Source organism: Triticum dicoccoides, chromosome 3A (genome assembly GCF_002162155.2).
Source record: "Triticum dicoccoides isolate Atlit2015 ecotype Zavitan chromosome 3A, WEW_v2.0, whole genome shotgun sequence".
NCBI lineage: Eukaryota > Viridiplantae > Streptophyta > Magnoliopsida > Poales > Poaceae > Triticum > Triticum dicoccoides.
In genome coordinates this window covers 189,619,719-189,643,124 of record NC_041384.1, presented here as the reverse complement: position 1 = coordinate 189,643,124, position 23,406 = coordinate 189,619,719, and the positions used below count along the sequence as shown (strand labels likewise).

At 45.6% G+C, this 23,406-nt stretch overlaps 2 pseudogenes; one reads left to right on the top strand and one right to left on the bottom strand.

Moving 5' to 3' along the window:
• The window catches only part of LOC119272137, a 28,053-nt pseudogene extending 19,091 nt beyond the window's left edge, over nt 1-8,962 (top strand).
• A 1,791-nt stretch (nt 8,963-10,753) lies between these two features.
• Nucleotides 10,754-12,310, bottom strand: LOC119267819 (annotated as a pseudogene).
• Nucleotides 12,311-23,406: the final 11,096 nt, after the last annotated feature.

The following is a 23,406-nucleotide window of genomic DNA, read 5'->3' as shown; positions in this document are numbered from 1 at the left end:
ACCACCGCCGCCGACACCCCGCACCTTCCCCCGGCCCGCTCCACCGCCGCCGCGACACCCGCACCCTCCCCCACTTTTTGAAGATATTTTTAAATAACAAATTTGATGATATTTTGAAATAAGAAATTTGATGATATCTTCAAATAACAAATTTGATGATATTTTCAATTAAAAATAAAAAACAAATTTGATGATATTTAAAAAAAAATTGATGATATTTGATGATATCTTCTGTTCTAGTCCTCATGAAAATAACAAATTTGATAAAAAACAAAGTATTAGATGCAACAAGAAATAATGAAAAAAATGTTACTACTGGCGCACCAGAGGAGGGTGCGCCATTGCTGTCAGGAAAAAAGTTACTAATGGCGCACCAGAGGTGGGTGCGCCATTGTTATCAGAAAAAAAAACTTACTTATGGCGCACCGCTAGGTGGTGCGCCATTGCTATACCTCCCCCGACTAAAATCTTGGCCCCAATCCCCGGCCGATCCCATCTCACATCTCTCAGCCACGACAACCCACGACGCGCTGCCCCTACGTGCGTCGCCGCCCCCGCGCCCCCACCACTAAAGCTCCTCCGCCGCCCACCGGACAGCAAGCCGCCGCGGCCCCCAACCATCCCGCCGCCGACGACCGCACGGGGTGCAGGACGACGACCGCCGCCGACCCGCAACCGTCTCGCCGCCGCCCGTAAGCCCCCTCCTCCTCCGCCCGTCCCCCTCCGCCCATAAGCTCCCTCCCCTAGACTGACTCGACTCCCCTGGCCTTCGCGCGCAGTTCACCGTCCCGGATCTCTGACTGCATCGCCTGCCCGCGTCGGCCCCTGCCCTGCGCCCGCCCAGGTACCTCTCCTCCTTCCTCCTTCCTCCCTCTCCACCCTTCCTCCCTCCCCAACCTATGCATGGTGAAAGATGAGTTTAGTTGAGTAGGCAGGAAGTTGCTGCTTCCAAATGCTTTTTCTTTTCCAGCTTAAACTACCACGAATGGTTTGCTGCAATTGCTTCATGGAAGAATTTAAACTGTTTACATGGCAGTGTGTGATACAACTCTTCAGGAGGCTATAAGCATGCAAGTTGCTCAACCTCTGGACATTGTTCAGTTGCAAATGCATCTGAAGTAGATTGAGATTTCATTCTGCTTCCTTGTGCTCTCTGTAGAATGCTTCTAAATTTCATGTTTTGTCCAACTATAGTTTCTTGAATTAACTTGCTATGCATTAGGTTGGTCTCACCCTCAGACCGATGCTGGTAATGATATCTATGTGCTATTAGATGCTGGTATTGTTCTAGTTTTAGTTGTGATGGTTTGCTTGTGGGTTTGTTTGACTCAGGTGTTTTAGTTCATGTTTCCATGTACAGATGTTTTAGTTAGTCAACTGAATCGAGTTTTAGATGTTCTGTTTCTGATGGAGTGTCAAAGCAGCAGAGTTTTCAAAACTAGATCATTTTACTGGCCATTTAGTGACAAGTATCCTGGGAGTTGTCGACCCTTCTGCCTTTAGTTGTTGCTAGCCTAGAAGTAAGTCTCCTCATGGTTTTACTGGATCATTGAATTATCCCCGAGAGCGAAAGGGCAAAAAGCTCTCTAGCTGATTGATTATGCGTGTTCTGTTATAGCTATTTCAGCAAATTGATGTCATCCTCTATTAGCAATGTTGCAATAAGGGAACATATATATCATTAGTAAGGTTAAAAGGAAGTGTTCCATCTGCAACTGGTGTTTATTAGTCTTTTTGAGTGAGTTATCTGCATCTGCTCCTTGTGGTGGTGGTTGTTTAGGTGGGCAGTAAGAAACCATGCTTGATTTGGGGGACTGAACTTATGCTTATGTATGCCATCAGAAGCAGTTCGAAATCATTATTCTCTCTTTTCCTTGCAGGTTTGGGCAACTTCAGTCGGTTGATCTTGAATCCATTGAGCCTTCACTTAGAGCTGGTACTCATCCATGTAACTCTTCACATTTCCATGTAGGATGGTTGCCTATCACTTACTAGTGTGCTAGTGCCCCTTAGTCCAAAGACTAATAGCTATGTGCTCTTGAATCTTGATATGTATGTGTTCGGTAGTACCACACTTGACAATAGTCACAGTCCATACTTTATACCCTTGATATGTGTTCGGTAGTACCACACTTGATATGTATGTATAAGTTGAGCTGATTTTTGTCCATATGAAAGCAGAGGACCATATGGTCTGTGGCCTTTTCATCCATATGAAAGTAGAGGCACATTGTGGTGCTAGTTTGCTGGGTTTTGTCTCCGACCGTCGTGTCGTGATGATTTTGCAGGTACCCCGAGAGGCCCTTGAGTTTGCCAGAATGTCGATTAACTTCCGTTCCGGCAAATTCGGGTACTCCATATGTCCTATTTTCAGCAAAGGTCGTGCTGAAATTTTCCGTGAATTTTAGCATGACTTTGCTAAAAATCGGACATATGAGGTACTTGCTACTAATGCATGGGCCGGGGTATCTTAGTACTTAATTAAGTAGGATCAACTGCCCCTTTATTCTTGCTGCATTAAACCATAGGTGGCAATAGAGCCAAGTGATTAGTGCCAAGTGTTGGGGAACGTAGTAATTTCAAAAAAATTCCTACGCACACGCAAGATCATGGTGATGCATGGCAACGAGGGGAGAGTGTGATCTACGTACCCTTGGTAGATCGACAACGGAAGCGTTTGGTTGATGTAGTCGTACGTCTTCACGGCCCGACCGATCAAGCACCGAAACTACGGCACCTCCGAGTTTTAGCACACGTTCAGCTCGATGACGATCCCTGGACTCCGTTCCAGCAAAGTGTCGGGGAAGAGTTCCGTCAGCACGACGGCGTGGTGATGATCTTGATGTACTACTGTCGCAGGGCTTCGCCTAAGCACCACTACAATATTATCGAGGACTATGGTAGCTGGGGGCGCCGCACACGGCTAAGAATAAGATCACGTGGATCAACTTGTGTGTTTCTGGGGTGCCCCTGCCTCCGTATATAAAGGACTAAAAGGGGGGGTGCGGCCGGCCTAGGAGAGGCGCGCCAGGAGAGTCCTACTCCCTCTGGGATTCGCGGAGGGGGGAAAGAGAGAGAGGGGCCGGCCCCCTCTCCTTGTCCTATTAGGACCAAGGGAGGGGAGGGGCGCGCGGCGCATGTTGGGCTGCCTCTTCTCTTTTCCACTAAGGCCCACTATGGCCCATATAGCTCCCGGGGGGTTCCAGTAACCTCCCGGTACTCCGGTAAAATCCCGATTTCACCCGGAACACTTCCGATATCCAAACATAGGCTTCCAATATATCAATCTTTATGTCTCGACCATTTTGAGACTCCTCGTCATGTCCGTGATCACATCCGGGACTCTGAACAAACTTCGGTACATCAAAATGCATAAACTCATAATATAACTGTCATCGTAACCTTAAGCGTGCGGACCCTACGGGTTCGAGAACAATGTAGACATGACCGAGACATGTCTCCGGTCAATAACCAATAGCGGGACCTGGATGCCCATATTGGCTCCTACATATTCTACGAAGATCTTTATCGGTCAGACCGCATAACAACATACGTTGTTCCCTTTGTCATCGGTATGTTACTTGCCCGAGATTCGATCATCGGTATTCCAATACCTACTTCAATCTCGTTACCGGCAAGTCTCTTTACTCGTTCTGTAATACATCATCCCGCAACTAACTCATTAGTTGCAATGCTTGCAAGGCTTAAGTGATGTGCATTACCGAGAGGGCCCAGAGATACCTCTCCGACAATCGGAGTGACAAATCCTAATCTCGAAATACGCCAACCCAACATGTACCTTTGGAGACACCTGTAGAGCTCCTTTATAATCACCCAGTTACGTTGTGACGTTTGGTAGCACACAAAGTGTTCCTCCGGCAAACGGGAGTTGCATAATCTCATAGTCATAGGAACATGTATAAGTCATGAAGAAAGCAATAGCAACATACTAAACGATCGGGTGCTAAGCTAATGGAATGGGTCATGTCAATCACATCATTCTCCTAATGATGTGATCCCGTTTAATCAAATAACAACTCTTTTGTTTATGGTTAGGAAACATAACCATCTTCGATTAACGAGCTAGTCAAGTAGAGGCATACTAGTGACACTTTGTTTGTCTATGTATTCACACAAGTATTATGTTTCCGGTTAATACAATTCTAGCATGAATAATAAACATTTATCATGATATAAGGAAATAAATAATAACTTTATTATTGCCTCTAGGGCATATTTCCTTCACCAAGTGATTAGGCCCAACCTAGGGTGCCTCGGCATCGATAAACCCTAAATGATGAAAACTTAACTTGGCTGCCCCGGATGCCTCGGTGTCGATGAGAACCTAAATGATGTACGCTTAGGCTTTTAGGGTGCCTCGGCGTCGACAAACCCTAAATGATGAAAGCTTAGGCTTTTAGGGTGCCTCGGTGTCGACAAACCCTAAATGATGAGACCATGATCTTGTTCCTTGACAATAACCAACTTTTTGACCAAACTTTTTTCCTATTTAGAGCGAAACATGGCCCACAACGATGAGCCCGGTGGTTCGGGCGGCAAGAAATTCTGGGAGCTGTCCCAGGATATGTCGTCATCATCATCGGACGACGAAAGTCTCCCGGCGGAGTGCGACTGGTGCCACGACAATCGAGGTCTGTGCGACATGCCTCACCTGGACGATGATCGGCGCTTCAGCATTAAGCTTGAGGAGACCTTCAAAGTTGGAACGGTACACAACGACGACAAGTGTTATTTTCATAATTAAGCATGACTTCAACTATTTCAACGTGTAATTTTCATCTTTTACAATTCGAGTATAGCTTATCCCATGCCATGCAAGACGCTATGTCTTGGAGAGGATGGATTTTGAAGACCATGAAATTTCTAAAACAAAGAAAATTCACCTAAGGACTCATCACGATGTGGACTTTGAAGTAAATCTATATAATTCTGAGAGCGTAACCCATTTTGGTTGCAAAAATTGGGAAGCATTTTGCAAGATGTATGGTGTTGATGAGGGTATGCTTATCACCATGGATCTTGGTAATCCTGACATCAACCAAGACAATATGGACATTTGGGTCCTTGTTGATACGTCTCCAGTTCTACCGCTATGTGAGTTTCTCAAACATAGTTATTAGCTAATTTATATTGTTTATTTCAAAATAGTTGACAGCTTATTTCCATTGACAGCTTATTTTTATTGTTCAAAGAATGTGCGGGAAATGGTAGACAAAACCCACTACACCGATGGCTCCGAATTAACAACTTACAAGGAGAAAAATCATCTGGTCGGATTTTGTACTGACATTAAAAATTACATTATTCATAAACAAACTCCTCAACATTATGGTAAATACGTGCCACTAGTGCATGTGTTCAACTACGATAACTACCATGGAGATACCCTGGTAAGATTTTTACTATTACGACATCCGTGCATCTTTTGCATACTTCTAAAACTAGTACATCATTGCTAACTATGAAGTTATTACTATGTTTTTCAACAGATAATCCTAGAGAATTGTGTGCCTCATATGATGTATCTGAAAGGTAGTGTTAATGTTTTGAACATACAGCCAGGTCGTCCTACGAATCTCAACTGTCCATATGAGATTTCTAAAAGAAGTGGAGACATGAAAATCAAAGGATGGAAAAAATGTATGGACAGTCGTAAGGAGCTTCTTGGAAGCAAAAGGAAGCGAAGCGCAAGAATTGGAGACAGGATGTTCTCCATTCTCCATAATGGAGAGTCAGGGTCTATATTGTTTTATGCTATTTTAGCTTAAATAGGGTATTTAGGTCCTGCCTAATACTGATGATCATGTGCTGATGAACAATTAAGTAGGGTTGGTTCGAAGACTATCAAGATGATGATCGTATGACTTGTTATGAATAACGAGTAGAAGTTGTATGATGATGATTAGTAGGACTTGTTATGATTAGTATTACTTCCGACAAACTCGATACTCGCGGTCTTGAGACTTATAGTGTTTTATCTTTGTTCGGTTTTTTGAATTCGGAGACTAATATGATGAATTGTATTCGGAGACTAATCTTCTATTGTATTCGATGAATCTGATGTTGCTGTCTATATTCTGTCTAATAATATATTTTATATTCTGTCTAATAATATATTTTATAACCTGCGCAAAAATCAGAAAAGGAAAAAAAACAAATATTCATACTAATGGCGCATCACCACCAGGTGCGCCATTAGTATGCCAAAGGATACTAATGGCGCATCAACAGAGAATGCGCCATTAGTATGACAAAGGCATGCTTACGTATGGCCCCCCGGGAGGCACACTAATGGCGCATGCTTTTACATACTAATGGCGCACTAGCTGGTGCGCCATTAGTAAAAATTACTAGTGGCGTGCTACTATGGCGCACCGGTGATGCGCCATTAGTAGGCAAAACCGGTGCACCATTAGTAGGCCTTTTCCTAGTAGTATACAGATCAACAAACTAACATTGCAAACAAAATTCACCACAGTGAATCAAGGTGCTTGTATTTGCATTGCATTCAGTAATGGGGGTATCTTTTTATTTTTGTAAAACTAGATTTCTTGATGATAATTAGTTTTATCTTAACGAATCTTGCCATATGATTACCTTTATACTCCCTCCGTTCCTAAATATAAGCCCTTTTAGAAATTTCAATACGGACTACATACGGAGCAAAATGAGTGAATCTACACTCTAAAATATGTCTATATACATTTATATGTAGTCAGAACTGAAATCTCTAAAAGGGCTTATATGTAGAAACAGAGGGAGTAGTTTATAGTACTTAACTACTTATGACTATTCTATGTTGTATTTCTGTGAATAAGGATGGTATCATTTTCTTTCACATGTTCTGTTTATTGAAAGACCAATGTAAACACCTCACGGAAGGCAATGTTCTAAAAAGGAAGACATTGTGATAAAAGGAGATATCCGAGTTAAGAGGCTCTAATCTTTAAAAGGCTGAGCTCGAGGTAAATATAATTTCAGATCCTAACGACTATTAATTAATTATTGCTTATGTTCCTTGTATATTGCTTTGCCTGCAAAATGCAACAAGGTTATAGCCCTGATAATGCCGTAAAGTGGGAGCATGGGAGGCGAGTGATGTAATGAGCTAGGATTTCTGAATTTTTCTGCAGGTGGATTTACTTGGTGATGAGGTTGAGGCCTTAACGGATCTTCTTGCAAAAATTTATATTGCGCTGGACCACTATTCTCCAGTTTTGTAACACTGTACTGGGGTAAGTCTCAATAAAATGGTCCATCTCTGATTGACGTTGGCAAAAGTTATTTGCTAAATGCACGAATTCATATAACATGGATGGTAACAGAAATTCCAATCTACTGGTATATTTCTTCACTAATAAATTTTCTCTTTGCATGCAAGTTTGAGGGTGCCTAGGATTGCCTACTGCTCCATAGCAGGCTTCCAACTGGGACAACATCATTTTCTTGCACCCATACAAATTTTGGTTTTTATTTAACTGTCAGGAGCCACGAATGAGAATAGGCCAATCCCCCGCGTCGCCCCGTCTCGGGCGGCTCCTCAAGCCCTAGCCGCCAGGGTCACCACCACCTCCCTCCCTTCCCTCCGCCGCCGCCGGAGGATGCCGCTGGGCTAAGCTCGGCGGCCGACGGCGATTGCGGGGGTTCTCCTCCTTGGATCGCGTAGGAGGGGGTGGGGCGGGACCTCCTCACGCGTGACGGCGTGACCGCGATCTGATCGATGGCGGCGCGATAGCATGCTCCGTGCGGCGGCGTGGAGGTTTGGGCTGGCCAGATCGGGATCCTGGGGCGGCGGCCCTGGAAGGTGGCGGCGGGTGAAGCTCAAGCAACCCGCAACGGCATGGCATGGTGATTTCCCTGGCCAAGGCGGAACTCCACTGGCGATCCGGTGGCTTTGGCTCCGGATTAGATCAGATCAGTGACGGTGACGAGCACGCGCGGGATCCTTCCTGGCAGCTCTCGTGGTTTGTCGAGGTGGGGTGGCAGCCCTCCCTCGAACTCCAATGATGGCACACACAGGAAGTGGCTGGTGTGCCAGGGCTCCCACGGTGGCAATGCTGCTATGGGTGGTCGTCGGATCTGGGAGGCCAGATCTGGGGCTTTGAAGGTGGTCTGGCCAATGCACATGATGTCAGATGGATGCTCTTGGGACAAGATCCGGGTGAAAACCTTGTCTACGGCAGGTGGCCGGAGCAGGTGATGGTGACACCCTAGGTGGTTTCCTTCTTGGAGGCATCATCAAGGTGAAGTTCCCGACTCCTTCCACTACCTTTGGGGGAAACCCTTGATCAGTCGATCAAATGATGGCGGTACTAAGGTGTTGTTCCTCTAGTGGGGGCGTCATTCTTGGAAGTATGCATTGGCCTAAGGGACCAGTGGTGGAGCGGCGTTCCATGTGACGCATCGACGACGTGGAGTCTTGGCGGCGTGGCACTGCAGGGCCTCGGCGATGGATGTGTGATGATGGACACGTGTAGGGAGGTGGCGCTGTCTGGTGCTATGGTGGCGTCGACGCCAGGCCTTGCAAGGCCGATGCGTCAGTACCTTCTCTGAAGATGGATTGGTGGAAGACGGCGGCGGCGGCCTTTGAGAGTGTGCCAGACCGGTGTGTGCCCCAGACCCGGCAACGCCTTGGTTGGGGCCTTCGGCTTTAGATGTTAGGCTTTGGTGCGAGGTCTGTTTGGCATTCGGCTCGGACAATTCGGCACCCCTTCATCAAGTGGATAGGAGTAGCGATAGATGTTGCCAAGATGGTGGCTTCAGACTTACTGATGTATTACTTTGTAAGGTCTTTGTGAATAATTAATAAGATGGCTGCATACATCGCCTAGATGCAGAGGCCAGGGGTCATCCTCCTTTTAAAAAAAACTAATTGTAGCCTCTTTCACAGGTTATGCAGACCTTGAACATGATCAAGAAACACATAAGCACAGCAAAGTGAAATGCCAATGCACATACACATCAGCTGGTGAGATGTTAACAGCAGCCATGGTTTTATTGGCCTGAAGGCAGCCTTGCTGTAGACACCGAGTGGCAAGTTGAGGGTTGTAAAGTGGATTTTTCTCGTCTGATTATCTATTGCTCCATATTAGGCTAGTGTGCTAGGAATTGCTGGTATCCATCGGGACAGCATGATTTTCTTGCACCCTTACAAATTACTATGATTTTGATGTTTTTGTCGGGTACTTATTGTAGTCTTGCTTCACAGGTTATGGAGACCTTAAACATGATCAGGAAACACATAAGCACAACAAAGCGAAATGCCTATGCACATTCACATCAGCTGGTGTGACGCTAACAGCAACCTTGGTTTTATTGGCATGAAGGCGCACTTCAGGTGGTCTGCGACAACTTCTCTAGGTGGTTGATATAGCCCTTGTAGTAGAAACCAAGGGCTAGGTAGTGCAAAGTAGCTTGTTCCCCTCCGTAGGCAGTAGATTTTGCTAGTCTTTGAGCACCATGTAACTGACCCACCCAAACCATGGTTAGTCCTTCTTTGTGCTTGTCTTTGAGCTACACTCTGATGTATGGGGCTGTGTCACCTCTGCAAAGGTGAGACTTGATTGACCAAATATTCCGTTTATGTAAGAGTTTGACAAGGAAATGGTCTGAATTTGCTGTTGTCTCAGGACTACGACTCGCTGTTTTCTTTTATCTTGATATACAAGGTGGCATATATGATCTGAATTCTCTAACTGTCATTTATCTTTCTTTTTTGTTGAACACATCCATTTATCTTTCGTCAGCTATTAATAAACTTTAATAACAAGTCGATCAATACTGAAGAAATTTGCAGACAAGGAACGCAACTAAACAAATCTTCTTTTTGACGGGCAACGGCAGGAGCTCTACCTATTTCATTAAAGCAGGGTGGAAATCTGTACATTAACTGGAAACCCAGTTACAGAGGGAAAGAAAAAAGATACTAAACACACAGAGGAGAAACTACTCGCAGAAGATTGGACCTACAACCATCATGTCGTCTCGGATCAAACAAACGACATCCTCTACCTTGGCCTTCTTACCCTCGAAAATTCTCCTATTGCTCCCCTTCCATATATGACAAACTGTGTATTACCGCCATCGTGATTTTCTTTCTGGCCTCCTTCTTTCTGATGTTCCTGGAGATCATTCTCCACCATCCATTGATAGAAGAAACAACGCACAGCGATCCCAAACCATGGGGGTGGGAGGAGTTGAAGGAGAACCAACCTCCTTTGCAAAAGGGTAGTCCAAGAAAAGGTGGTTAACCGATTCAATTTTCTGGTCGCACAGGGAACTGATGTGGCCAACCGCGGGAAGTCTGTCAGCTGTCCAAACTATGTTTTGTAGGATAAGCCAAAGAAAGAATTTGATTTTCCCCTCCGCCTTGACGTCCCAAACCCTTTGCCGCAGCAGATTCTTGATGTGGCCATAGAATTTCACTTCATAAACAAATCTTCTATTGATGATATTAAACCTGGGGTTTCAATATCAAATATGATGAGGCATTTGTGTTCGAGGAAACAATTTTAGTTAGCTCTTATCTCAGAAATCCACAGTTGGCTGTCTTTTCTTTCACTCTTGATATAAGATTGCCTATATGATGGTGATATGCGGCGACGGCAGTTGTCTAACACTGACCATCCCTCTGAACCGGCCGGCAGCATCACGCAAGCATGATGGCTTCCTGGTCGTGCTCGGTGCATTGCAGAGAAAATGAAGGCAAATTCACGGAGAAGGAACATAATTAAAATGAAATTTCTATTGATAATATAATAATTCGGACACGTATAGCCCTAAATACCAAATTCACTCCTAGAATAGGCTAGAATCAGCCGGGCTACACTCTGATTCTGATGGCTAGCACGATTAACACTGACAGCTGAGCTACACTCTGATTCTAATGGCTAGCACCATTCTGAATCTGAGTCTCATGTCGTGGATCGTTGGTTCAGTTGGTCCACAGGAATTAGGGGCACACGGCTCCCATGGCCGGCGTCCAGTTGGCGCATCCAGACTGCATCGGCCCTGGCACATGCCTCCTCTGGTCGCCACCCCGCAGTACGTCTCAGAGGAGCCACCGCAGGGGCTTACCACCGCAGGGGCCTATTATGTGAGGCTGCGGCGACTGCTGCTTCTGCTGAATCGGCGCCGGCGCCAGCGCAAATGTGCCACCACAGGGGCTTATCATGTGAGGCTGTGGCTGCTGCTGCTTCTGCTGGTTCGTTGGCGGCGGCGGCGCCAGCGCAGATGAGCCACCGCAACGGCTTGTGAGAAGCTGCGGCTGCTGCTGCTGGATCGGCGGCGGCGGCGCCAGCGAGCCGGTGATGGTCGTCTTGACCCCGCGCCGCATGATCTCAGCAAGCAGCCGCGCCGTGTTGCACGCATCGTCGAGTCCACAGTGCAGGCGGCCCTCCCAGTCCAACCCCGCCGCCCGGATCGCCTCCTGTAGGTTGACCCTCCCTCCGCCGCCGAGCGCCTCCTAGAAGGGGACTCTCAGATTGATCCACTGATCGAAGTAGGAGGGCTTCTCGATGCCCTCGAAGCGGCACTCGAACTCCAGCATGGTCCGTCAATCCCAGTCACCCCAGGTCACGATGGCCAAGCGGACGCGTCTCTTCTTCCCTGCCCCCGCCGTCGCCGCCTTCAGCCAAGCGTCGTGGAACCAGAGCGCCTCGCCGAGATCCACGTTGCCGTCGACGTCCTCCTGCCGGATGCCGGTGAGTTCCCTGCAAAACTGGGTCAGCACAGGGTGATGTTTTGGACGAACGTACCTGCGAAACGCGGACTCGATGCGGCCGGTGGCGCTGTCGACGAGCACGGCGGGGAACTCAATGATTTCCTAGGGGAAGATCCGCGCGTCTTTGACGCACGTTGCCTCGAAGTCGACCACCACGAAGAAATCAAAATCTTGCTCAAGCCCCTGCCCGCGCGCCGCCATGGCCGCCGGAGTGTGCGCAAACTCGAGACCGAGAGTCGAGATCGAGGAAAGCTGGGATCCAAAACTAGGGCAGATTGGGGAAAGTTGGGATCGAAAGTTAGGGCAGGCACAGCTGGATCCCGCAGCTCGATCCGGGCGGGATTTCCAATCCAATTTCAATCCGATGCTCTTCGGAACAATAGTTGGCGCCTTTTTTACGTGGTTGGCGCTATTTTTATAATCTAATCAACAAAACAAAGGTTGTGTATCAGCGTCTCCGTGCCAGCTTGCGACACTGAAGAGGATGACCAGGATCGGGCAAGAAGAATTCAACTCGTGGGTCTCAGCTGCGGCCCACTCGTCGTCGTAACCTTCCCCAGTGGATTGCAGGCCCGAAGTGGGCCCGTTAAGGGATGTAACAGTAGTTTATATGCGTGTGGGTGGATAGCGTGTGGAGTTAGGATTGGAGTTGGTGGCTTCGGACAACACTGTAGCTCGTGGCTGTGAGGGAGGATGGGAGGAACAACCATGGTGGTGGCCTAAATTGAGTGAACCCTAGCTCGTTGCTTACATCTGGTATCAGAGTTGTTTCGATCCTGGAGATTCCACACCACCATCACGCTACGCGATTTCGATTCCGTCGCCATCGGGAGGCCATGGAGAGTCTCTCGGTGGAGGGGAGGAGCATCCATGAGATCCTAAAAACGACGATCTCCGACGACCTCGACCAGCGATTCAAGGTACACGGTGACGATCTCCTCAAATCCATGACCAACACTTCCAACAGCAGATGGATCTCTTATGCTACAACCCAATTTGAGGGAGCTGCAGCTAGATGGTTGGAGTCAGTTCAGAGGCGATCACCGAATCTCAACTGGACTGAATTCTGTCAGCTGTTGCAGAGCAGATTTGGGCGCAACCAACATCAGAATTTGTTGAGGAAGATGTTCAGAATTGCTCAAATTGGCAGTGTAGAAGAGTATGTAGAGCAATTTGCATAACTGTATGACCAGCTGACGGCATATGAAGATAATCCAGATGCTTTGCACTATACTACTAGGTTCATTGATGGCTTGAAACCGGGCGTCAGAATGGCCATAGCCATGCAAAAACCTCGGGATCTAGACACAACATATGAGTTAGCATTACTGCATGAGGAATTGGGGGAGAGATTGCAACCTCCAGCAACTACCTCTCAAAAAAGAACCTCCAGTGTTTCCTTCTCCAATGTCTCAAGGGGGCGTACTTCTGAAGATAAACGGTCAATTGAGTACAACAAACAAGGGAACACAAAGGAAAGGTGGACTGCCCTGAGGAATTATAGGAAGGCCAAGGGGCTCTGTTTCATTTATGGAGAAAGGTGGTCCAAGGATCACCAATGTAAACCCACTATGCAACTGCACATTGTACAAGAACTCATTGAACATCTTCAGGGCCCAAACAATAGCATCACTGATAACTCTGACAGTGATTCTGACAATTTGATGTTGCTGTCAGCCGCTGCGTGTGATAAAGGCAAGTCTGCATTGGCCTTTAAAATCAATGTTGAACTCAATAACACACTGCTGCAGTTCCTGGTAGATTCGGGGAGTACCCGTTCTTTCCTTAACGAGGCTTGGATCACTTTGTTAAGCAATGTGGAGACAATTAAGAAATCTTCTATGTCAGTAGCGGGAGGAGGAACCTTGGAATGCACCCACCAGGTCCAAAACTGTTTATGGTCTTGCCAGGGACACACTTTTGTAACAAATTTTAAACTGCTGCAATTAGGTACATATGATGGAATATTGGGACTTGATTGGTTGGCCAAACACAGTCCAATGCGAGTTGATTGGGAGCAAAAGTGGCTTACTTTCCAAGACAAAAAGGGCACTGTTACCTTGCATAGGGAAATGCCTGAGGAATGAGCTTTCATAGTTATTGCCATCTATTCTGCAGACACAACACAACAAGTGGTGCATCAGCCTGAGATACAAGCAGTGCTGGACAAGTACAAGGAAATTTTTTCAGAACCCACTGGGCTACCTCCTAGAAGGCAATATGACCACAAAATTCCATTAGTGCCAGGTGCCAGACCTGTTTCCATCAGACCTTACAGAATTCCACCTCATCTGAAAACTGAAATGGAGAAGCAGGTCACTGAACTCCTACAGAAAGGCATGATCAGGCCTAGCAACAGTCCTTTTTCTTCGTCTGCACTTATGGCAAGAAGAAGGAAGAGGGTGATTGGAGAATGGTGATAGACTTCAGGCATGTTAATGCTCTCACGGTCAAGGGCAAGTATCCTATTCCAGTAATTTAAGAACTCTTAGATGAATTGGCTGGAGCCTACTAGTTCTCCAAACTGGATCTTAAGGCTGGATACCACCAAATTAGACTAGCTCCAGGTGAAGAGTATAAAACTGCATTCCAAACTCACTTTGGCCATTTTGAGTTTTTAGTTGTGGCATTTGGATTGTCAGGGGGTCCTGGCACATTCCAAGGAGCTATGAATTGTGACTTATCCCCGGTCACCAGGAAATGTGCAGTGGTATTTTTTGACGACATCCTTATATTCAGCAAAACCTTCCAGGATCACCTCCTACACTTAGAAGAGGTATTGGGTATATTGCTGAAGAAATAGTGGAGAGTTAAAATGAGCAAATGTGAGTTTGCACAGCAAGAGATTGCTTACTTGGGCCATGTCATTAGCAGCAAGGGTGTTTCTACTGACAACTCCAAGATTGTGGCAGTTCAGGAATGGCCTGTTCCTAAGAATGTCAAGGAAGTGAGAGGGTTCTTGGGTTTGACAGGATACTATAGCAAATTTATTAAGCACTATGGGATTATCAGCAAACCCATGACAGAATTGCTCAAGAAGGGAGTGCCATTTTGTTGGACTTCTGTAGTGGACACTGCCTTCCAAACACTCAAACGGGCACTCACTAATGCACCAGTTTTGGCTATTCCAGATTATTCAAAGAAATTCATCTTGGAAACCGATGCCTGTGATGTGGGCATCGGAGCTGTTTTGATGCAAGAAGGCCATCCTATAGCATTTGTCAGCAGAGCTCTGGGCCCCAAGAACATAGCGTTATCGGTGTATGAGAAGGAATATCTTTCTATTTTGCTTGTTGTTGAACATTGGAGGACTTACTTACAGTTCCAAGAGTTCATCATTAGAACAGATCAGAAAAGCTTGTCTAATTTGACAGAGCAGAGAATCCACACTCCTTGGCAGCAGAAGGCTTTGACAAAGTTAATGGGGCTCAATTACAAAATTATGTACAAGAAAGGCTCTGAGAATTCTGCTGTTGATGCCCTATCCACGAGACCCCATTCAGGAGAGCTGGTTTTGGCCCTTTCTTGTGTGCAACCTACTTGGTTGGAGGAAGTTCTAAACAGTTATACGCAGGATGCAAAAGCTCAAGATCTGCTGCAGCAATTAGCTGTGGCTCCCCAGTCTAAACCCAACTATCAGTTGCTGCAAGGACTTATCAGATATAAGGGTGTTATTTGGATTGGGAATAATCCTGCTCTTCACCTCAAGATTTGTCAAGCATTCCATGACAGCCCCATTGGGGGCCATTCTGGATTTCCTATGACTTCAAGCGTGTTCACTCCTTGTTCAAATGGACTAGCATGAAGCTTTTTGTCAAACAATTTGTTCAGTCATGTGTGATTTGTCAACAGGCCAAACCTGAGAGGGTAGCTTATCTTGGTCTTCTATCACCATTACCAGTTCCAACTCAAGCTTGGGTGACAGTCACCATGGATTTCATATCAGGCTTACCTCCATCAGATCAGTTTGACTATATTATGGTGGTCATTGACAAATTCACGAAGTATGGCCACTTTATACCAGTCAAATACCCTTATAATGCATAAAAGATTGCCGAGCTCTTCCTGGATAATGTGTATAAATTGCACAGCATGCCTAGCTACATTGTGTCTGATCGAGACCCGGTTTTCACAAGTCGGTTCTGGCAAATTCTGGTGAAGAGGACTGGAGCTACACTAAATATGAGTACAACCTATCATCCTGAGACTGACGGCCAAACGAAACGTGTGAATCAGCAAGTGGAATGCTTTCTTCGCTGTTTTATCAGTGCTCATCCAAAAAATGGAGTAAGTGGTTGTCTCTTTGTGAATTCTGGTACAATACAAATTGGCATTCTGCTCTAAATAAGTCTCCCTTCGAAGTGCTCTATGGCCAGAGCCCGCGGTACTTTGGTAATACTTCTGATGATACCTTGGCGCCAGTTGATCTGCAGCAATGGCTTGATGCCCGAGTAGTAGTCCAACAGTCTGTGCGACAGCATTTGCTCCGAACCCAGCAGAGGATGAAACACCAAGCTGACAAAAAGAGAAATGAGCGGGTGTTCGCTGGTGGGGATAGTGTTTTTCTGAAGCTGCAACCATATGTGCAGGCCACTGTTGCTCATAGGGCGAACCATAAATTGGCTTTCAAGTATTATGGGCCATTCACCGTGCTTGGGAAGATTGGGGAAGTGGCTTATCGTCTACAACTACCAGATTCCAGCAGGATCCATCCTGTCTTCCATGTATCTCAGCTGAAACAATTCATCCGACCTCACCATCAGGTATCTATGTCTTTACCATCAGCTGACGTTCATCTGCAGATCCCAGTTCGTGTTCTTCAGCAGAGAGTTTGCCAGCTGGGCAAGAAATCTATTCTGCAGGTGCTTGTGGAATGGAGTGGTGCAACGTGAGACGATGCAACCTGGGAAGATAAGGATTCTCTTCGACAGATGTTTCCGCGATCACCGGCTTGGGGACAAGCCGTTTCTCAAGGACAGGGGGATGTCAGTGTCTGCGTGCCAGCGAGCGACACTGAAGAGGATGACCAGGAGCGGGGCAAGAAGAATTCAACTCGTGGGTCTCAGCTGCGGCCCACTCGTCGTCGTAACCTTCCCTAGTGGATTGCAGGCCCGAACTGGGCCCGTTAAGGGATGTAACAGTAGTTTATATGCGTGTGGGTGGATAGCGTGTGGAGTTGGGATTGGAGTTGGTGGCTTCGGCCAACACTGTAGCTCGTGGTTGTGAGGGAGGATGGGAGGAACAACGATGGTGGCCTAAATTGAGTGAACCCTAGCTCGTTGCTTACACTGTGATTGACGAAAAAACACAATGACTGTGATAGAAGATTCGTTCGACTCTTCTGGACCTTCACATGTTTAATTGATTTTGGTTTTTGTGCGTATCCTCTCCTTCTATATTGCTAGAAGAAAGGGAGAAAACTCATCCACCAAATTACATCTCGTGCGCCGTCACACACATTCATAATATACAAGTGATCTAATGGCTACTAGACCGCCTATACAACTCGCCAAATAGACCATGGCTCTCTCCCCTAAGTAGGTGAGTCGCCATCCATATCTTCCCTTCATTGGAAATTCTCAACGGTCACACGCATAGACAATGTGGCGTCATAAAACAATAGCATTCTAGTGCTTCCACCGTTTTCACGAAACCTGCAATAACAACGGCACCTCCGCATTCAACACACGTACAGCCCGGTGACGTCTCCCGCGCCTTGATCCAGCAAGGAGAGAGGGAGGGGTTGGGGAAGACTCCGTCCAGCAGCAGCACGACGGTGTGGTGATGGTGGAGGAGCGTGGCATGCCAGCAGGGCTTCGCCAAGCACTGCAAGAGACGAGGAGGGAGAGGGGTAGGGCTGCGCCAAGAGGGAGAGAGACTCGTGTGTTGGGCAACCCAAAACCCCCACTATCGATAGGAGGAGGGGAGGAGGGTGCGCCCCCTCTAGGGTTCCCACCCCTAGGGGGGCGGCAGCCCTAGATGGGATGGAGGGGGCGGCCAAGAGGGGGAGAGAGGGGGGCACGCCCTAGGGTGGGCCTTAGGCCCATCTACGCCTAGGGTTTCCCTCTTCTCCTCCTAGCTGCGCCTTGGGCCCTGGTGGGAGGCTCACCAGCCCACTCAGGGGCTGGTCCCTTCCCACTCTTGGCCCATGCAAGCCTCCAGGGCTTGTGGCCCCTCCCGGTGGACCCCCGGAACCCTCTAGTGGTCCCGGTACATTACCGGTGACGCCCGAAACACTTCCGGTGGTCAAAACCTCACTTCCTATATACTATTCTTTACCTCCGGACCATTCCAGAACTCCTTGTGACGTCCGGGATCTCATCCGGTACTCCGAACAACATTCGGTAACCACATACAAACTTTCCCTATAACCCTAGCGTCATCGGACCTTAAGTGTGTAGACCCTACGGGTTCGGGAATCATGCAGATATGACCGAGACAACTCTCCGGCCAATAACCAACAGTGGGATCTGGATATCCATGTTGGCTCCCACATGTTCCATGATGATCTCATCGGATGAACCGCGATGTCGAGGATTCAAGCAATCCCATATGCAATTCCCTTTGTCAATCGGTATGTTACTTGCCCAAGATTTGATCGTTGGTATCCCAATACCTCGTTCAATCTTGTTACCAGCAAGTCACTTTACTCGTTCTGTAATGCATGATCCCATGACCAACTACTTAGTCACAATGAGCTCATTATGATGATGCATTACCGAGTGGGCCCAGAGATACCTCTCCGTCATACGGAGAGACAAATCCCAGACTCGATTCGTGCCAACCCAACAGACACTTTCGGAGATACCTGTAGTGCACCTTTATAGCCACCCAGTTACGTTGTGACGTTTGGTGCACCCAAAGCATTCCTACGGTATCCGGGAGTTGCACAATCTCATGGTCTAAGGAAATGATACTTGACATTAGAAAAGCTTTAGCAAACGAACTACACGATCTTGTGCTACGCTTAAGATTGGGTCTTGTCCATCACATCATTCTCCTAATGATGTGATCCCGTTATCAATGACATCCAATGTCCATGGTCAGGAAACCATGACCATCTATTGATCAATGAGCTAGTCAACTAGAGGCTTACTAGGGACATGTTGTGGTCCATGTATTCACACATGTATTACGGTTAATACAATTGTAGCATGAACAATAGACAATTATCATGAACAAGGAAATACAATAATAACCATTTTATTATTGCCTCTAGGACATATTTCCAACAGTCTCCCACTTGCACTAGAGTCAATAATCTAGTTCACATCACTATGTGATTGTAATGAATCCAACACCCATGGGGTTTGTTCATATCTTGCTTGTGAGAGAGGTTTATTAGTCAATGGGTCTGAACCTTTCAGATCCATGTGTGCTTTGCAAATCTCTATGTCATCTTGTAGATGCAGCTACCATGTGCTACTTTGAGCTATTCCAAATAAGTGCTCTACTATACGAATCTGGTTTACTACTCAGAGTCATCCGGATTAGTGTCAAAGTTTGCATCGACGTAACCCTTTACGACGAACTCTTTTACCACCTCCATAATCGAGAAAATTCCTTAGTCCACTAGTTACTAAGGATAAGTTCGACTGTTGTCATGTGATCCATTCCTGGATCACTCTTGTACCCCTTGACTGACTCATGGCAAGGCACACTTCAGGTGCGGTACACAGCATAGCATACTTTAGAGCCTACGTCTAAAGCACAGGGGACGACCTTCGTCCTTTCTCTCTCTTCTGCCGTGGTCAGGTCTTGAGTCTTACTCAATACTCACACCTTGTAACACAGCCAAGAACTCCTTCTTTGCTGATCTATTTTGAACTCCTTCAAAATCTTGTCACGGTATGTATTCATTTGAAAGTACTATTAAGTGTTTTTGATCTATCCATATATATCTTGATGCTCAATGTTCAAGTAGCTTAATCCAGGTTTTCCATTGAAAAACACTTTTCAAATAACCCTGCATGCTTTCCAGAAATTCTACATCATTTCTGATCAACAATATGTTAACAACATATATACTCATCAAAAATTCTATAGTGCTCCCACTCACTTCTTTGGAAACACAAGTTTCTCATAAACTTTGTATAAACCCAAAATCTTTGATCATCTCATCAAAGCGTACATTCCAATTCCGAGATGCTTACTCCAGTCCTTAGAAGGATTGCTGGAGCTTTGCATACTTGTTAGCATCTTTCAGGATTGACAAAACGTTCTGGTTGTATCACATACAACCTTTCCTCAAGAAAATCGTCGAGGAAACAATGTTTTGACATCCTATCAGCAAGATTTCATAAATAATGCAGTAACTGCTAACATAATTCCAACAGACTCTTAGCATCGCTACGAGTGAAAAAGTCTCATTGTAGTCAACTCCTTGAACTTGTAGGGAAACATTTTAACGACAGTTCGAGCTTTCTTAATGGTGAAATTTACCATCATTGTCCGTCTTCCTTTTAAAATCCATCTGCACCCAACAGCCTTACGACCATCAAGTAGTTCTTTCAAAGTCTATACTTTGTTTTATACATGGATCCTTTCTCGGATTTTATGGCCTCGAGCCATTCGTCAGAATCCGGGCCCACCATCGCTTCTCCATAGCTAGTAGGTTCATTGTTGTCTAGCAACATGACTTCCAAGATAGGATTACGTACCTCTCTGAAGTAGTACGCATCCTTGTCGACCTATGAGGTTTGGTAGTGACTTGATCCGAAGTTTCATGATCACTATCATAAGCTTCCACTTCAATTGGTGTAGGTGCCACAGGAACAACTTCCTGTGCCCTGCTACACACTAGTTGAAGTGACGGTTCAATAACCTCATTAAGTCTCCACCATCCTCCCACTCAATTCTTTTGAGAGAAACTTTTCCTCGAGAAAGGACCCGTTTCTAGAAACAATCACTTTTGCTTTCGGATATGAAATAGGAGGTATACTCAACTATTTTTTTGGGTATTCTATGAAGATGCATTTATCCGCTTTGGGTTCGAGCTTATCAGCCTGAAACTTTTTCACATAAGCATCGCAGCCCCAAACTTTTTAAGAAACGACAGCTTAGGTTTCTCTAAACCATAGTTCATACGGTGTCGTCTCAACGGAATTGTGTGGTGCCCTATTTAAAGTGAATGCGGTTGTCTCTAATGCCTAACCCATAAACGATAGTGGTAATTTGATAAGAGACATCATGGTATGCACAATATCCAATAGGGTGCAGTTATAATGTTCGGACACACCATCACACTATGGTGGTTCAGGCGGTATTAGTTGTGAAACAATTTCCACAATGTCTTAATTGTGTGCCAAACTCGTAACTTAGATATTCATCTCTATGATCATATCATAGACATTTTATCATCTCGTCACGACGATCTTCAACTTCACTCTGAAATTACTTAAACCTTTCAATAATTCAGACTTGTGTTTCATCAAGTAAATATACTCAGCATCTACTCAAATCATTTGTGAAGTAAGAACATAACAATATCCACTGCATGCCTCAGCACTCATTGGACTGCACACATCAAAATGTATTACTTCCAACAAGTTGCTTTCTTGTTCCATCTTACTGAAAACGAGGCCTTTCAGTCATCTTGCCCATGTGGTATGATTTGCATGTCTCAAGTGATTCAAAATCAAGTGAGTCCAAACGATCCATCTGCATGGAGTTTCTTCATGCATATCTACCAATACACATGGTTCGCATGTCTCAATCTTTTCAAAAACGAGTGAGTCCAAAGATCCATCAACATGGAGCTTCTTCATGCGTTTTATACCAACATGACTCAAATGGCAGTGCCACAAGTATGTGGTACTATCATTACTATCTTATATCTTTTGGCATGAACATGTGTATCACTACGATCGAGATTCAATAAACCATTCATTTTAGGTGCAAGACCATTGAAGGTATTATTCAAATAAACAGAGTAACCATTATTCTCCTTAAATGAATAACCGTATGGTGATAAACATAATCCAACCATGTCTATGCTCAACGCAAACATCAAATAACAATTATTCCGGTTTAACACCAATCCCAATGGTAGAGGGAGCGTGTGATTTTTGATCACATCAACCTTGGAAACACTTCCAACATATCGTCATCTCACCTTTAGCAACCGAACCGGTATTTATTACCCTGGTGCTACTAGGAGTACTAGTAAAGTACACATTAATATAACGTATATCCAAAATACTTCTGTCGACCTTGCCAGCCTTCTCATCTACCAAGTATCTAGGGTACTTCTGCTTCAGTGACCGTTCCCCTCATTATAGAAGCACTTAGTCTCGGGTTTGGTTCAACCTTGGGTTTCTTCACTAGAGCAGCAACTGATTTGCTGTCTCATGAAGTATCCCTTCTTTCCCTTTCCCTTCTTGAAACTAGTGGTTTAACCATCAACAATTGATGCTCCTACTTGATTTCTACTTTCGCGGTGTCAAACATCGCGAGTTGCTCAAGGATCATCATGTCTATCCCTGATATGTTATAGTTCATCACGAAGCTCCAATAGCTTGGTGGCAGTGACTATGGAGAACCATCACTATCTCATGTGGAAGATTAACTCCCACTCGATTCAAGCGATTGTAGTACTCAGGCAATCTGAGCACATGCTCAACAATTGAGCTTTTCTCCCTTAGTTTGCAGGCTTAAGAAACTTGTCAGAGGTCTCATACCTCTTGACGTGGGAACTAGTCTGAAATTCCAATTTCAGTCTTTGGAACATCTCATATGTTCTATGATGTTTCAAAAACATCTTTGGTGCCACAATTCTAAACTGTTAGTATTACGCACTGAACTATCACGTAGTCATCAAAACGTGTATGTCAGATGTTTCTCGACATCTACAGACGATGCTCGAGGTTCAACACACTGAGCGGTGCATTAAGGCACATAACCCTTCTGTGCAGAAATGAGGACAATCCTCAGTTCACGGACCTAGTCCGCATAATTGCTACTGTCAACTCTCAACTAAATTTTCTCTAGGAACATATCTAAAACAGTAGAACCAAAGCGTGATCTACGACATAATTTGCAAAGACCTTTTGACTATGTTCATGATAATTAAGTTCATCAAATCAAATTATTCAATGAACTCCCACTTAGATAGACATCCCTCTAGTCATCTAAGTGATACATGATCCGAGTCAACTAGGCCGTGTCCGATCATCACGTGAGACGAACTAGTCATCATCGGTGAACATCTTCATGTTGATCATATCCACTATACGACTCATGTTCGACCTTTCGGTCTTCCATGTTCCGAGGCCATGTCTGTACATGCTAGGCTCGTCAAGTTAACCTAAGTGTATTGTGTGTGTAAATCTGGCTTACACCCGTTGTATGCGAACGTTAGAACCTATCGCACCCGATCATCATGTGGTGCTTCAGAACAACGGACCTTAGCAATGGTGCACAGTTAGGGGGAACACAATTCTTGATATTTTAATGAGGGATCATCTTATTTATGCTACCGTCGTTCTAAGCAAATAAGATGTAAAAACATGACAAACATCACATGCAAATCATAAAGTGACATGATATGGCCAATATCATCTTGCGCCTTTGATCTCCATCTTCGAGGCGCGGCATGAACTCCATCATCACCGGCATGACACCATGATCTCCATCATCATGATCTCCATCATCGTGTCTTCATG